Source organism: Tamandua tetradactyla, chromosome 21 (genome assembly GCF_023851605.1).
Source record: "Tamandua tetradactyla isolate mTamTet1 chromosome 21, mTamTet1.pri, whole genome shotgun sequence".
In the NCBI taxonomy this organism is placed as follows: domain Eukaryota; kingdom Metazoa; phylum Chordata; class Mammalia; order Pilosa; family Myrmecophagidae; genus Tamandua; species Tamandua tetradactyla.
This window is the reverse complement of record NC_135347.1, coordinates 48591786-48609137: the sequence shown is the minus strand read 5'-3', so window position 1 is coordinate 48609137 and position 17352 is coordinate 48591786. Positions and strand designations below refer to the sequence as shown.

Genomic DNA, 17352 nt, shown 5'->3' with positions numbered 1-17352 from the left:
GTGTTTGGGGGTGGGTCTATTTTTGAATTCCTGCCTCTCACCTTTCACCGGAATTATTGTAAGGGCTCCAGCAAAATTAGTACTGTAGTAGTAGTTAACAGCTGGGCGGGCAGCTGGGTTCAAATCACAGCTGTCCTACTCAGTAGCTGAGGTTCATCGTTTTGCAAAATACAAAACTATCTGTGCTGCAGTTTCCTCCATCCTCAGAACCTGGTGAGGAGAAAGCTGAGAAGAGCCTTTTTAAAATCGTTTTCTTCTTAATGGGTGGGTCTCTAGGGATGCACACTTTCTTTTGTTTCCAAGCCCCTGACATTGCCTGTCCCTGGAAGTATATTTTTAAAAAGCAAAACAAAACACCCTTCCATTATAAATTAGTCACTACTTGAGGCTCGTGCACCCTTCCAGGAGGCGGTGGGGTTCCCGGCTCTACAGGACACTATCTACTCAAAGCCTCCTACGTCCCTGCCTCTACAACCCCACCTTTCCCAGTCGTTTGCCTTAATTTTCTTCCTACATAATCACTCTGGTCCTGACAGATTTATGGATTTAGAATATGTCTTTCTAAAACAAGCTTCTCATTATGTAGCTCACTATATATCCCTTAAAGGTCTTTCCCCATATCTCCAGCTTCTTGGCCTCTCCTGACCTCCCCCCACCTCCTACTAGCTCTTTCATGCAATCTTCCCTGATCACCCCACCCTACCTTCATCCTTCCTTCCTCTGGTCTCATTTCTGTGCCTCAGGGTCTGCACCAGATTGCTCCGTGTTGCCCAGAATGGTGTCTTGGTCCCGCTAAGTGTTTAATAACTTGGTCCCTAACTAAGTGTTAGCGCCGTTCAGTCTTCTGGGCATAACCCTAACTGCCCATTTTCCACAAGGCTCAGCAATACCGTGGCTGAACAACCTCCCCTCCCTTCCACTCCAAGAAACCAGCCCGGAAGCTTTGTCCATGACTTGCAGGCACAGGAGTGAACTGCTGCGCTGCAGCGTGGGTTGTCCAGGAAGCAGGTTCTGGGACGGAGCTTAAGGAGAAGGAGGCTTATTGGGATCAATGCCCCAAGAGGAGGAGAGAGAGCAGGATTGGGCAGAGAGGAAAACTGGGCCCAGAGCAGTTACAAGGCCCAGGCAGGCCCTGTGGGGGACGTGGAAGTGAGGAAAATCCTTCAGAGATTTCCTAAATTGGAGCAACTGGGCAAGACCTGTACACCCACGGCCACCCCCAGTGACCAGTTTTTAGATGTGGACTGCCCTTGGGAAGGGGCAACTCTCGTCAGCTGAGACGATGCCCGGAGAGGGCTGACAATGGAGCCTTGTCCACCTTCAGCACTCCCAGCACTGGGGCAATAATCCTTCAGTCCTGAAAGGGGAGCTGGGAGGCACCAAACAGGGTCCAAAACAGACCTCTACAAGGACTTGAGGACATAGAGGCTAGAATGACCCACTCTAGACCATACCGGAGAAGGTCCCTATCCACGTTAACCACCTACTTAAGGAGCCTTCAGCAGGTTCTCTCTTGCCCACGTGAAGTACACCCTTTTCTGCCTGGCATCCAAGCCACACAGTAGACCGCCCCGTCTTTCATTCCTTCACAAACCCAAAACCACCAGAATGACTTTCACCTTTGCTCATTTTTTCCCCTCTGCATTAAATATTCTCGGAAAACCTCAAACCTTGCCCACCCTGGAAGCCAATTCATTCCTTCTCGTGGCTTATGTCCCTGACCCCTCGTGCCAGATTTCACTGCCAGCTCTTACCACAGCACACCTAACTGTTCCATCTGCTCCATTCGTCCAGACTCTTGACTATGCCCTGTGCTGTGTGGCTGTATGTCTGGGAGCTGTCTGTGTTTTTCTCCCCCTGTGACATACCAGGCTCTTCAAAGGCAGGAACTGTGCTTATCAAATCCGACAAGGGGTCCGGTGCATAGTAGTCAGCCAAAACATATGGACCCTCAAACCCTGAAGCATCTCAGGTCAATGGTATAGAATCTTTGCTTCTTAAAAATGCTCAGGATGGACCTTACATAGTTCTCCTCACACATGGGTGCCTCTGCTTCAGTGAAAATGCATGAAGCACAGCTCAGCACACAAAAGAAAAAAGAAAACACAAAGGATGAGGCCCCTGCTCAGAGCATACTCCAGGACAGGAAATCAAGACTTCCTGTCAATTTGAATGACATTACTTTTGGCGGAAGCGTATCCACAGGCATGTATGAAGGCACCAGCACAATATGTGTTCATCATATGTAGTATGAATTTTTTAAAATTGAGTTCACGTAAATTAGAAATTTTTGAAGCGTCAACAAAATTTCAAAATTTCACAATCGTTTTCTGAAAGTACAGCCTGGTAAAATTGGCTTGCCACCTCACATTTAATGCACATATGTGAATTCCTGCTTACAACATTTCCCCAAGGGATAAAGGAAAAAAAATATTACAAGCTAGGGAAGTTTTATAAGAGGGATTATCTATAGTTCCGGAGTAAGAAGCCTGCTCCCTCTCCAAGCACACCTGCAGCTCCTAATAACCAACTTACACAATTTTCCTCTCTATTTGAATAAAAATTGGCCATAAATGTTGTATATGTCTCAAAAAGTGAATTTTTAAAGCTTATATTTACTGGTTCATGAAACTGGTTCACTCTGTTTTACCAGCATGGAGGGATGGATTTGCCGGCAGCAATTGGGGATGAGATAGCCAAAGAAACACAAAGTCAGTTGAAAAAAAAGCAATCTGTGTGTCTGGCCCTTTCTATGAATTATGACTATTCAAAGGGGGAAAGAAATCTGAACATTTGCCAAAAAGACTGGTGTGTGAAGGGACAGCTGGGGTTTTGTGTTGGCCGTTACAATGCGTTACTTGTTCCATACGGGAAGGACGGAATCACTTACAGCAACTCACACATCACATGAGACACTGGCCCATCTCTACCTCCTGAAACATTTTCTTCAAAGAAAAAGAACTTGATATTTAAGGAAGGTCATTGAAGATGCTTTGAGTACAAACATGCTGACCTTCCTGGTAGAGATTTATAGCTTTTGTGGTGTGTGGACTCGGTCTCTCTAGATGCCTTCATTGTGCTATAACTTTTATACAGGATGCATTGTTTAAACAGCCAACCCTAATTCAAATTCCCTTGGAGGCTCGGGAAATTCTAACTAAATAAAATAAAGCACCATTGTGTTATTCCTTGGTTAGGATGCAAGTAACATTTTTAACAAGAATGTGAACAAACACAGAAACATGGCACATAGTTGGAACTTTTAATGAGACTCTAGAATTTAAATGTTTTAAGTGGCAAAGAACGAATGAGTGAGGCTCAGTCACCTTCTTGAAGAAGACTAGTAATAGAACCACATGTTTAAAACCTACCACGGAAACCAGAGACTCTGTCCCTATTGTGTCATGTCCCTAAATCTCTGCCCACAGTCATTCTGATCTCCCAGCCCTGAAAACAACTCTAACCATGGGGGTTAAACCTGAAGGCATCCCTCTACCAGCGCCAAATGTCCATGTAGAGGGAAGTTGCCTCTTTTCCTAATCCTAGATTTAAACAAACAAACAAAGAATGTTTTGATGAACAATTGAACAAATCAGGCTCATTGAGCTGTGATCTATTTATTGATTGCAGATGGGGTTAATTTTCTAAATTTTCACGATTGGTGGAAGAGTCCATCCTGCTGATTTAGCATATTCAGGCATATTAATGAAAAGACTCTCTCTTATTTGATTTGCCTTAGAAAGTCACAGGTTTAAATAGCCATCCTTGATGCCTAGACAGAGGAAAAATATTTGCTAAGTATATTAGCTAGGGTTCTCTAGAGAAACAGAATCAGCAGGAAATATCTGTAGATACAAAATGTATAGAAGTGTCTCACATAATGATGGGAATATAGAGTCCAAAATCCTCAGGGTAGGCTGTGAAGTCAATGATTCCGATGGAGGGTCTGGACTAACTCCACAGGAGACGCTCACCAGCTGAAGCAGGAAGAGAGGCTGTCTCTTCTGAATCCTCCTTAAAAGGCTTCCAGTGATTAGATTAAGCATCACTCATTGCAGAAGACACTCTCCTCGGCCGATTACAAATGGAATCAGCTGTGGATGAGCTGACGTGATCATGATTTAATTCTATGAAATGTCCTCAGAGCAACAGACAGGCCAGCACTTGCCCAAACAGATAAATGGGTAACACCACCTGGCCAAGTTGACACATGAACCTGACCATGACTCTAAGTCCAAGAAGAGGCTCATCAACTAACCTGGAGAAATTTGGTGTCTTAGGCAAAGAAACCTGGGTTCCAGAATTCACAATGAAAACACCTCTCACTGGAAGACAGCTAGCATCTGGTTTCCTTAAAGGTGGAGCACATGCAGCAATCTTCTGTCTTCTCAGATCATGGACTCAGTACTGCACTAATGGCAGAGGAGTTGTTCAGGTTCGAGGACGACTCAGAATCATAGAGGCAGAGAACAGTCCTCTCGCCATTAGACAGCCCTCTACATACTTTTTAGATCTTTAACGTCTATGGTGAGACTTAACTAGGAAGAAATAACTATAGTAGATGTATAGTGCTTCACAAAAGTGTCCCAGCTGCATGAAGGAGTTCCTATTCCTTAAAATGCCTGCTGGCAGATGTATAGAATAAAATAAATTAATTCCCACAGCGATTTTACAAAATTGTAGAATGTTCTTATTAATGATGAAAGACCCAAGAGAAAGTTAGAGGAGCCCACATAGTATGTTATACTAAGCGTTTGCGCAGATCACACATTAGAGTTCCAGAAAATAGCTCATAACCATTTCCATTAAAGAGATTTCTTCCTACTTCATTCACCAGGTTTGCTTCCTAAAGGAACCAGTTTGTCATTGAGTTTTTCTTTGTTCATGTTTGTCTCCTTAGTACCTATTTAAGGATATATGTTTCTTCGAATGGGTAAGGTCTGAAATCTTTTTTTAATATCATGTAATGTTGATAAATGATGTCCTTAGAAGTTGATTGACGAATTATAGTTTGCAACCACAGTTCTTGTGTTGAGATTTGCACATTGTCCATAGCTTAATCAGAATTCTACATCAGTCTTTGAGTTTAGTGCTATTCCCCTTTGGTAATATTTTCTGGTATTGTTTTTTAAGCTTCATGGACAAGATGATGACTCTACATTTCAAAGCGTTAATTGTGTGATGAAATAGAGAGGTTAGAATTAGAGAACAGCATTTTCTGTCCAGACAATTGTAGGCTACCCATTTTTTTTCCTGTGAAGGAGTAAAGGGATTTTTTTTATTGCCATATATTTTAGCTCTCCTAAGCATAATAAAAAGGGGAAAAATTAGCTTTTAACATATAATTAGAAATCTATGCATTCAGAACCAACAGAAAAAAAACAAGAGATATTATTCCTCTCAGTTACTACAATTTACACAACCCGCCTTTCTCCCTAACCAAATCTTTGATCTGGAGTTCCTTTGTTTACTCGTGTAAGCCTTAAATGCTGAGAAGCTAACTCTGGGAGGTAAAATATTAAAGAAATTCTTTTTGTGTTAAGCAAATTGCTGCTCAACATTTCTGAAAGACATAGTTACTCACTTTGGTGAAAATATTGCTGTAGGACCTCAGCTTCATGGTGGCAAAATCTGGTTACAAACCATCAATAAAGGTTATGTGTATTTTTAAGAGAGGGGAGAAAAGGGTGACAAGAAAATTCAAACATTTGGTATTCTCTTCAAATCACGACCATTAAAATCTTCTTTTATCCCACCACCACCTCTTCCATTTTACCGTGACAAGTGTTAAGATAATAGACCCACACTGTGGAGATTTCTTTTTTTTTTTTTTTTATCTGAACAAAGCAATATTTCATCAAGTATTTTGTTTTCCCTTTTTTCCCATGACAGTCCAACAGCTACTAAAGTGGACAAAGTTCAGGGTTCACAGCGAGGTATATTATCCTCTGCCTTTCATAGCAGATGGACTCTTACAAGTCAAATTGAATTCGATCTCTGCAGAACATTCAGGATCTGAATGCTGTCTGTCAGTCAGAAGGAGAGACACCTAAAGACGCCAACCCACTCCAATACAGGTGTCAGGTCACCAACAAAAGCACGACTCTCGCGGGCTGTGATGGAAAGATGTTTTTCTCCTTAGAGAAGAGACAGAGCAAGGTCAACTTCACTAGTGGACAATGGATCCTCACAGCCAGTGGGTCTCAGTCCGTGGCCACCACAGGAAGATGTTCTATGCACAGCAGCCCTCTCTTGTCTATGTGTGCTATAGTGGAGGAAGCCCCACTGCCTCCTCACCAGGGACAGATAAACCACCAGAGTGTGAGCTGAATGTCATAAAACATGCCCACCAGAATCTGACTGTTTCCAGTGAATATTTACATAGGCTAAATACCATCGGGGAAGGAATACCAGCAGTCTTCTTGTCCACCAGGGGTTGTGTTATTTTGTATTCCACCAAGTGTGTCCTCCTCTGATCCTGAGCTCAGGTTGTATCTGCCAGTCCCAGGGAAAAGCTGCTGGGCACGCTAGGATGGTCCCCTAGCACACAATCTCAGATTTTGCTGTCTTTTTTCACTTTTCATTCTCAACTTACTGGGAGAGAGTGCATTCCTGTTTGTCACAGATAACTTTTTGTTCTCATGGATGTGCCATTTATAGGTGTCTGAGGAATGTCACGATGACGATGACACCTTCTCAAGATGATGATGCTTTGGCTCTTTCTGAGATTATTTGACTATCTATGGGCTTATTACATTCAGAAGAGCTTGTCTCCTCTTTGGTTATTGTTATTCTGATATTAACATTGCTTTAACTTTAAGTGTTCTTGTATTTGAAGGTAAATAGCGTGTTATGATGAGGAAATTTAGAAATAAAATGAAAAGGAAGGGAAACAGAAACTTTTTTAAAAAAATGATGAAGAATAAAGAGGAAGGAGGAAGAATGATTAGGAGGAGAGAGTAGGAAAGAGAAGAAAAAGCAAAGATGAAAAACAGAACATTTTGACCTATCTCTCCAACTCATTTCCCACAACTTGGGTATTTTTATTGTTAAATTATTCGAATGGTGAAAAGAGAAGAGTTGATTAACTGGGAATTCAAGCTGAAGGAAACTTGGAAAGAACTTCATCTAGCTTAGTCTGCACAACTTATAGATGAAGAAACCACTATGAAATGGTTTTCTCAGGTTCTCACTGAGTAGATGATAGCAGAACTGGAATTAGAACTAAGGACCAAGTCAGTGTTACAAGGTGACAAATAATATGAAGGGATAGAAACAAAATTCTGAGAGTAAACCAACTCAAAATTTAATGAACATCACTTGCCATATGTAATCTTATTATCTTAAATGGTGTTTAGACTCTACCTTAGAGTACATCATTGGAGGCAAATCTCTTCATTTTTCTGAGCGTCAGCCTCCTCATCTATAAAATAAATGGGATACAGATGACTTCTAAAATCTTTTCCAGGTCTGAAAATAAATCTCTAGGAATATTCCTCATTCAAGCTCACATATGCTCAGTCCTGTACTCTTCCCAGAACAGTATCTGCCCACTGGACCTTGTCAGCATGCCGTCCACCCAGTCAGCACACAGCCAACCTGGCCGGCAGGTGAGCTCTGGAAGAGCTCACTTTGAAGCAAGCAGAGCCGCCCCCTTCTCTGCATCCTTGTCACCCAAGCATGCATTCCTGATCTGGCCAAAGTTGCTAAGCAGTTCAAAAAGGAAGCTTGTTTGTTTGTTTTAAACATATATTCTCAGCAGAAAACAGAGCAAAGAGTGTTGGCTCCATACAAAATTCTGAAGGGAACAGGGTGCTTTTCTCCAAACCTGAATAAATTCAAAAACAAACCTTAAATTTGTACAGCATGAAGTAAACTCCATGGCATTGTGAAAAGAACCTCAAAAATAGACTTAATTAACTGAAGAACGAAAGACTGAAAACAGATGTAAGACTTGTAAACAGTAGGAAATGATCTACAGATGGATGGATGGATTGCCATAAAAATTGATATATCTAAGTAGGATGAGCATACATCCTGTTTTGCCTCAGACAGACCTGATTATTCCTGTTATCATGATGCAATTATTCAGGGCGCCTTCTATCACTCCAAAAGTGTCCTATTTGGAGACACTAAAAAAAAGTCATCCCTCAGATAAGCCCTACACTAAAGGAAGTTTTCTCCCTATCTGAGGTAGAAGGGAACACTTGCTCCAAGGGCTCCATTTCAAGACACTCACCTTGATTTCCAAGTTCAAGAACAGTGGTATTTTATTGCCCACTACAAACAAGCTTTATTGACCTACCTCCTTTGTGTGTCAGCCTAACCGTGAGAAAGCTATTCGATCCTATCTCTGGCTGACCCCACACCCATCCGGGCCCACCTGAGAGTCTGTTCCCAGCGGCAGCATCTTGTGGGTCATATGTCATGGCCTTAGGAGGAGAGACCTTTGTAGAGACACCGGCTCACCACACTTGAGAACAACCTAGCCCTTAGCCTCCTTTTTGTTAGGAGAAAACCAATCTCCTCAACGCTAAGAGATGAGGGAGGGTGTGCTGTTAACATATGTCCTATGCCAACACTAACCAGAAGGGACAGTCCTGTACTGGAATACAGAACGCTAAATAGCAGCACAGGTAATAGAACTGGAATGAGACAGAGAAGATTAGCATGACCCCTGCTCTAGGATGACACCCAAATTCATGAAGTGTTCCATATTTTTAGAATATATCAATTAATTTAAAGTGTGCTTGTGGACAAGGGAATTCAGCTGTCAACCCACTGTGTGCTTTATAAACATGAACCAAGATAAATTTTCAGAGGATTCGTATGGATTGCATGATTTGGGGGGAGGAGTGGTTGTTTCTGGGCAAGACCTGAGAGTTGCAGCAGCATCCCTCACATGGGAAGTCAGATCGTCACCTCCGGGCTTCTGCAGGAAGTGCCCATGTCCCACATCACAAGCACACGTGGGTGAGCGTGCCATCTCTGATCCATTTAAATCCAGACCCATCCTGGAAGGAGAAACGGAAAGGTGATGGACACCCCCCCACCCCCCCCCCACAGGGGCATATTTATTCTGCTGTGCCTTTTTTTTTTCAGTTATTTATAGAAGGAAATGGTAAGTGAACTTTACAGATTCAGTTTTACTTTTCAACAAATGGGACTCTTTTTAAATAGGCAGATATCCCTGCATTAGACAATAATCACCACATGAAGTAGTTCCTGGGAGAACGCCAAGAGAGAGATGATCTGTGACCATGTGCACACAAAAAAGATAGTGACCTTATTTTATTTTGTTTAGTTTTTCCTGCAGAAAATACTAAGTCGAAATTTTTAATGACCATATTGAACTCTAGGTGATTTTTAAACTTTTCAGTATTGATGAAGTGATTCAGGACCTTTCAAAGTAACATCATCAGAGTTAAATTCCTTATTCACCTCTTCGTAGGACAAGAAAGATTAGTGCTTTAATTAATAGCACTAAAATTAATTAGAGGAAAAGAAGAAGTAATTGTTATAAAAGTACTTCAGTAAAATCTGTTTTAGTTTCCTGGAAACGCCACCATACCCACATGTGGCTTATTTGTCCTATTTAAATTTGCTGTTTTAAGAACATTATGAGCTGTTATCTGTGAACCATGTCTTTCTACAACGTTCCTTTGATGACTTTCAAGCAAGGCTGTCATTCCTGTGTCCAGGATCCCTTCTGGCCAAGCCGGCTCATGTCGATGACATGCCCTTACTCCAGAAAAATACATCTCTGAGAACAGGCACCTCACAATTATTCTAACTACTCTTTTACATGACTCCCCTGTTATAATGATTGAATTCTTTGGGGAGGGATCCCTTCCAGGAATATAAATGGAAGTTTTGCAGTCCCATTCTCCAAGATGCACTATTCTTACCAGAATTTATGAGGTTTTTCAGAAATTGAAAAAATTAAAAAACTGCAGAGTCAGGCTATATATCCTTTTGTCTTTTGCTTGTAAGAGGCACTAGGGAATATTTGGTGTCTAATTCTTATTAAAACCTCACACTTCTTTAAGCAGGGCTGCACCGACCATCTGTAAAATAGATTCTTTCTTTGCCTTTTAGGATTTTATAATGCAAAATAAAAATCAAGTCCAATTTTTTCACACAGCATCTTTTTTCATACGTGAAAGCATTTGCTTTCTTCCTTGGAGCGGTTTAGGAATCATTGTCCCTAAGGCTGTCGTGGAGGGGTATTTGCTCCCCATTTACTTGGATTGTATCCCTTTGAGAAAATAGTAACTCCTTTCAGCATGCTGGCAGGAGAGGAACTTGCTTATAACAATATAGCAGAAACAACTCGGGCTTTTAACAGATAATTTTTCGTCTGATTCATACACAAATTTCTGCACAATCCACCAGTTGAGTCTAACACACAGTAAATCTAATCCATTACTTAATTTATGGGACACTGGATTGGCTGAGTTTAGATTTTTCTCTTTTGCATTTCAAAGAAAAACACTCAGCCTCAAGGGGCACCACTTCAAAAATCAGGGTTTAATTCTTTTTTTAGAATTGCAAACACCCAATTTTCTCTCATGCCTTGTTCTTCTTTACCTAATAGTTTTCTAAAGCATTAGTTAAATATTTCCAGCTACTATACAGCTGCATGAAGCAGTTTGTTAGTCATAATACACAGCACTGAAGAGCTATTTATAAATACTCATCAAAATGGTACAACCTAACACTTTAATATTCATGTAGAGTTTAATGTACTAAATAAATGGTTTTGTTTGGCTACTCTACCATTTTATGTTTTAAATACTTAATATTCAATCCCTTTCCCAACTCAATTTTATACTCATTTGCTGTGTTAAAAAATGTTCCTGATTGGGGCGGGCCACAGCGGCTCAACAGAGTTCTTGCCTGCCATGTTGGAGACTCGGGTTCAATTCCCTGTGCCTGCCCATGAAAGAAAAAAAAAATGTTCCTAATTAATAAATTCTAGTAGAAAATGAAAGATACCAAGCAGTAGAAACATTTTTCTAGAAAGATTTAATTTTAATGTTCATATACTCTATACTGCTAGAAAAGAAGGGAAGGTCATCTCCTGCATTTCAGAAAAATTGCTTTTATTTTTGACAAAAAAATTATTAAAAAGCAACCACACTTTCTAAAATATTAGTATCACTGAATCATTGATCAAATTTACAAATAGAAGCAGAAAAACAGAGACCATGTTTGTCTTTTTCACAGATCACCTTGAACTGATTAAATAGTTAATAGGTCAGATATGGGAAGTGAGTATAGTGTAGTAGAAAACACGTTATACTTGGAATCAGAAAAGCTTTTTTGCATGTGGCCTTGAAAAGGTCACTTGACTTATTCTGAGTTTTAGTTTAATCCTCAATAAAATAAGGGAATGGCCTAGATGCCTTATTTTTGTTTGTTTGTTTTCCTTTTTTTGTATGCTGCCTGGCGGGATCATTTTATATTATTTTTCTGCATGAGTATCCTGTTATTGCAGCACCATTTGTTGAATTTTTGTTCATTTTGCTTGTTTGTTTGTTTTTTGGGAAGTGCATGGCCGGGGAATCGATCCCGCATGGTAGGAGAGAATTCTACCTCTGAGCTACCCTTGCACCCCTCTGCAGATACCTTTTTAAGGTGTAAGTTTTCATGTGTCCTTTTTATGAAGCATAAAATCCATTTTAGTAAGAATAAAATCCTATTTAAATAATTTCCTTGAAGATAACACTAGCAATGGTGACCATACTACCCATTTTATACACACTACCTTGCTTATTTCTTCCAACAACCTGTGGAATAAGTATCTCCATTAAACATCTAGGGAAATATTTGTTCAAACTGGATTATCATACCATGTTCACAAGAGTCTCTCTGTGTAGAGTGCTTTAGGGACATGCTCGTGAATCAGTCTTGTCAATCAGGCTCGGTGACGGGCTTCACAAACATTAAAATGCAGACTAATCTTACAGTCCGAGCCTGATTCAACAGGTTTAAGGGGGGCTTCAAAAAAGTCCCAGATTATGCCAGTGCTGCCTGTCTGGAGATCACACTTGAAATAGTAAGGGTTTCAAGATTAGCTGTACATTTTTCATAGATGCCTTTTTCAGATTAAGTTTCCTTGTAGTCCTAATTTGCCGAGAGTTTTTACCAGAAATATATGTTGGGTTATGTCAAATGCTTTCTCTGCAACTACTGATATGATCAAGTATTTTTCTAATATAATCTGTTAATATGATAAATTACATTGATTTTCAAATGTTAAAAAGGCATTCTGGGATAAACCACAGTTGATCTATGATTGTTAGATATTATGTCATACCATGTATGTAAATATATATATATATAGGTGGTTGGATTCAATTTGCTAATTTCTTAATATTCACATCTATGTTTATGAAGAGTATTGGTCTTTGGTTTTCTTTTCTTGTAAACCAGGTTTTCATCTGGTTTGGGTGTCAGAATAATGCTGGCCTCATAGAATGAGTTGAGAAAGAATCACTGTTCTTCAATTTTCCGTAAGAACTTGTATAGAATGGCTAATACGTACCTCTTAAATATTTGGTAGAGTTTGTCAGTGAAGCCATCTGAGCCTGGGCTTTTTCTTGGGGGGGGATTAGTTTCAAATTATAAATTCAATTTCCTTAATTGATATAGAGCTATTCAGTTCATCTATTTCCTTTTGAATGAGCTTTGGTAGCTTGGGTCTTTCAAGCAACTGGCCCATTTCATTTAAGTTGTTGAATTTTGGTATAAACTTGTTCAGAATGTTCACATATTATATTTTTAATATCTTTATAAGTTGTAGTGAAGTAACCTCTCTCATTCTCATTATTGGTTAAATTATGTCTCCTCTCTTTTTTTCCTGATAAATCTAAGGGTTTATCAATTATATCAATCTTCTCAGAGAACCAGCTTTTAGTTTCATGATTTTCTAGATTACTTTTCTATTACATTGACTTCCATTCTGACCTTTTTAATTTCCTTTCTTTGCTTACTCTGTTCTTAATTTGCTCTTCTTTCCTAGTTTATTAAGTAGCAGCTGAAGCCATTGATTTGAGAACTTTCTTCTTTTCTAAAACAGGAAGTTAGAGCTATACTTTTTCTTCTGTGTACTACTTGAGCTACGTCCCACAAATTTCGATATGTTGTTTTCATTTTGATTCAGCTCAAAATGCTTTCTTATTTTCCTTTTCATTTTTTTCTTCATACCCATGAGTTATTTAGAAATGTGTTATTTAGTTTGTAACTATCTGGAGGCTTCCCAGACATCTTTTATTGTTAATTTCTTGTTTAATGCCATTATGATCAGAGACTATACTTTGTATGGCTTTATTTTAAATATATTGAAAGATGCTTTATGACCCAAAATATTCTCTATCTTGGAAAATGTTCAGTGGGCCTTGAAAACCATATGTATTCTGTTGTTGGGTGGAATGTTCTGTAAATGTCAATGAGGTGAAGTTGGTTGGAGTATTCAAATCTAACATTTCCGTATTGACTTCTATGTATTCTATTAATTATTGAGAGCGGAATGTTAAAATTGCTGACCATTATTGTGGCTATGTCTATGCCTTCTTGCGGCTACATTAGTTTCTATTTTGAAGCTTTTTTTTTTCCCGGTACATAAATATTTATTGTGCTTCTGTTTTCTTAACAAACGGATCCTCTTACCAACATGAAATGACTCTCTTTACCTCTGGCAATGCTCTTTGAGTAATACTAACATGGCCATTCTGGCTGTGTCTTGATTAGTATTACATGGTACATCTTCTTCTCCATGCTTTTACTAAAGATACAATTTTTAAAGTACTGTTTCTGTCTTTATATTTAAAGTATATAGTTAGCCTTCACTTTTTAAATCCATTCTTCCAGACCTGCCTTTCAATCAATGTGTTTAGACATTTATTTTAATACGATTAATGATATGGTTGGATTGATTGAAAGCTACCTTCTCGCTTCGATTTTTCTCTGTGTCCCTTCTGTTCTTTGTCAATATTTTTCTGAATTCATTTGGATTAATTGATCATTTTTACGATTCCATTTTACCTTCTTTGCTCATATTAGTTAGAATTTGATTGCTTTTATTGGTGGCTGTAGTATTTATCGTATATAAATTTTACTTGTCGCAGCCCATCTTCAGGTATATTATTCCACTTCACGTTTAGTATAAGAACTTTCAACAATATTCTTCCATTTCTTCCTTCCTCACCTTTAGGCCATTTGGGTCAAACACTCTACTCCTACATATGCTACAGAATATCTGTATGCCTATTATTTTTTCTTTAAATGGGTGGCTACTTTTTTTAACGGAATTAAATATTAAGGAACAGTATCCTTACATTTATACCCATATACTTACCATTTCTGTTGTTCATTCCTTTGTGTAGATCCATATTTTATGAACAATTATTTTCCTTCTGCTTGAATGAGTTCTTTGAACATTTCTTAGAGTGCGTGTTTGGTTGTGAAAAATTCTTTCAGCTTTTGTATGTTTAAAAAACTTTTACTTTACTTTCCTTTGAAAGTATATTTCCTGGGGTTGAAGAATTCCAGTTTGAGAAATTTGTGTTTCTGTTATATTAAAGACGCCGTCTACTTTGTTCTAGAATACTTTGCTTCTGAAACAAAATCTCCTGTGATCCTTATTGCTGTTTCTCTGTACGTAATGTGTCTTTTATTTCTGACTGCTTCAAAGATCTTCTCTTTGCCACTGTTTTGATAAATTTATGATGTGCTTTGGCGTAGTTTTCTTCATGTTTCTTGCTCTTGAAGTTTATAGAACTGCTTGGATCTATAGGTTTATAGTTTTCATCACCTTTGAAAATTCTCCCTCAATTATTTCTTCAAGAATTTTTTTTTTTGTCTCATTCTCCTTCCCCTCCTCTCCTTTGGGGACTGTAGTTATTTGTATCTTTGTTCATTTAAAGTTGTTCCACAGATCACGAATGCTCTCTTTCGCTGCTGCTCTACTTTATCTCTGTGATTTTTTTCATTTTGAACCATTTCTGTTGTTATGTTTTCTAGGTTATTAATCTTTTCTTCTGAAATGTCTAATCTGCTATTAATCCCATCAGTATATTATTTTTTAATCAGGCACTGTACAATTCACCTCTAGAAGTTAAATTTATTATATATATATATATTCCATGTCTTTACTTGAGTTGTTCGATTTTATCTCTAGTTTTTTTTAACTTTGGAGGTATAATTGTAATAGCTTTTTTTTTTTTGTATGCTGTATGGCAGGGGTCACATTTCATTCTTTTTCCATGTGAGTGTCGCCTTACTGTGGCACCGTTTGTTGAAGTTTTCTTTTTTGGCTTGGTTTTTCATTTGTTTGTTTTTGCTTGTTTGTTTGGGAAGTATGTGAGTCGGAAATTGAACCCGGGTCTCCCGCACGGCAGGCGAGAATTCTCCCACTGAACTACTCTCACACCCCCTGTAATAACTCTTCTAATGTCTTATTCTATCAATTCTATCATCTGTGTCAACTATGGATCAGTTTCAATTGACTTATGTATCCATAATTATTCCCTTGTAGCTTTGTGTGCCTCTTAATTTTTTATTCCATGTAAGACATTGTAAATTGTACCTTGTTTGGCACAGGATAATCTTTGTGTTCCTACAGATGTTCTTGACTTTGATCTGATAATCAGTTAAGTTACTTGGAAATGATTTGTTCCTATAGGGTTTGCTTTTAAGCCTTGTTTGCAGGACTGGAGCAGCACTTAAAGTAGAGTTGACTTTTCTCCATGAATACTGCAGGACTCTTCTTAGTACTAAGGATTCTGAGGTTTTCCACTCTGGCTGTTGGGAAGAGGCACTATTCCTGGCCCTGTATGAGTTCTGGTTACTGTTTTCTCTCATTCGTTCAGGAGTTTTACACCCCACCCCACCCCACCCCCCAGTTTTCCATAGTTTCCTTACATACATGCACTGATCAGCCCAGCTGAGCACTTGAGGGGAATTCATTGCAGATCTCTGGCTCTCTGTGCAGCTTTTTCTTCTCTGGTATTTGCTCTGCAATCTAGCTGCTTGAACTTCCCCAGATTCTGCTGTATCTCCTCACCTCATGAGGAGGGACTCTAGGACTCCTCTTATTGTTTTCCATCTCTCAAGAAATCCCTGTCCTTTATCTGAGGTCTAAGACTTGTTATTTGGTATTTTAATGAGGTTTTGTTGTTGTTGTTGTTGTTTTAGATGGAAGAATAATTTAATGTATGTTATTCCATCAGAAGCAAGTTTACCAGGATGGTTTTAAAAGTATTAACTTATGTTAGTCCCTTGCTCCAAACCTTCTAATGGCTTCGCTTTAAATATTCCTTACCAAGATCCATGAGGCTGAATATGTTCGGGGTCCTGCTTACCTCTCAGATATCTTTTCCCACTCTTACCCCACTTTACTTTCAAAGGTTTTCTTGCTTTTCTTCCAACATGACAATCTTCCTGACGTGTGTCCTTTGCTCTAGCAGGTCCTGCACCTCCAACATCCTTTACCCAGATTTTCTAACACCTGACTCCTTTTCCCCACTCAGCACTCTGCTCAAGTGTCACTTCTCTGGCTGGGCCATCCTATCTAAAATACTCTGTACTTCCCCTTTACTCCATTTCCTTTCACTGCTTTATTTTTCTAAATGACCCTATTTATGATGCTATATGTTTATATGTTTGTTTGTCAAGGTTTACAATAATGGCATTATGTTATATTTGCTTTTTAAAATTATTTTCATTATATTGCATTTATCTATATTATTAAATCTGCTTATTATGTATTATTTGCTTATAGAGTCCTTCTCCCATAGAATAAGCTCTCTGCCCATGATAGCTTTGTACTACTCATTGCTGTATCCCTTGAGCTTATAACATTGCCTGTACTTAATAGGTATCCATTACACAGTTCGTTGAATGCATGGGTGGGTGGATGGACATAACTTCAAAGTTAAAGGCGACAGAGGAGCCTGTGCAGGACCTTAGGCACTGAATCACTTTTAACGTAGCTCTTGTGTCATCAGCTGACGGCAGTGCCTGGAGAAAGAGGCATTTGTTTTTGTAGAAAGTGGGAGTTAAAAAATTGCTGTCTTCTTCTTGTCCCTTTGGAATTAAAAGTAAATCCATAGCCCAGCAGTCAGAAGCTGGGAGTGTTGGAGATTTGCTCTGATGACCTCCCAGCCCTGATATTGATTTCTTTGCTTGTTGCTTCAGCTGTTGTTTCTCTTTCCTTTCATCAGCCCAAATCCTCCATCTGCCTTACAGGCAGGTTCCCTACTCCCACGAATGGCTGCATTCATGGTTCTTTTGTCTTAAGTCCAAGAAGATTGCTAACTTTTGCCACGTATGGCCTAAGAGCCCCAC

At 39.1% G+C, this 17352-nt stretch overlaps 1 non-coding gene across 1 annotated transcript; it reads left to right on the top strand.

Annotated features, from left to right (window-relative positions):
• The first annotated feature begins 8617 nt into the window (after positions 1–8617).
• On the top strand, positions 8618–8722 carry LOC143665887 (U6 spliceosomal RNA). The gene has a single exon (XR_013167282.1). It is a non-coding gene; the product is annotated as a U6 spliceosomal RNA (small nuclear RNA).
• Positions 8723–17352: the final 8630 nt, after the last annotated feature.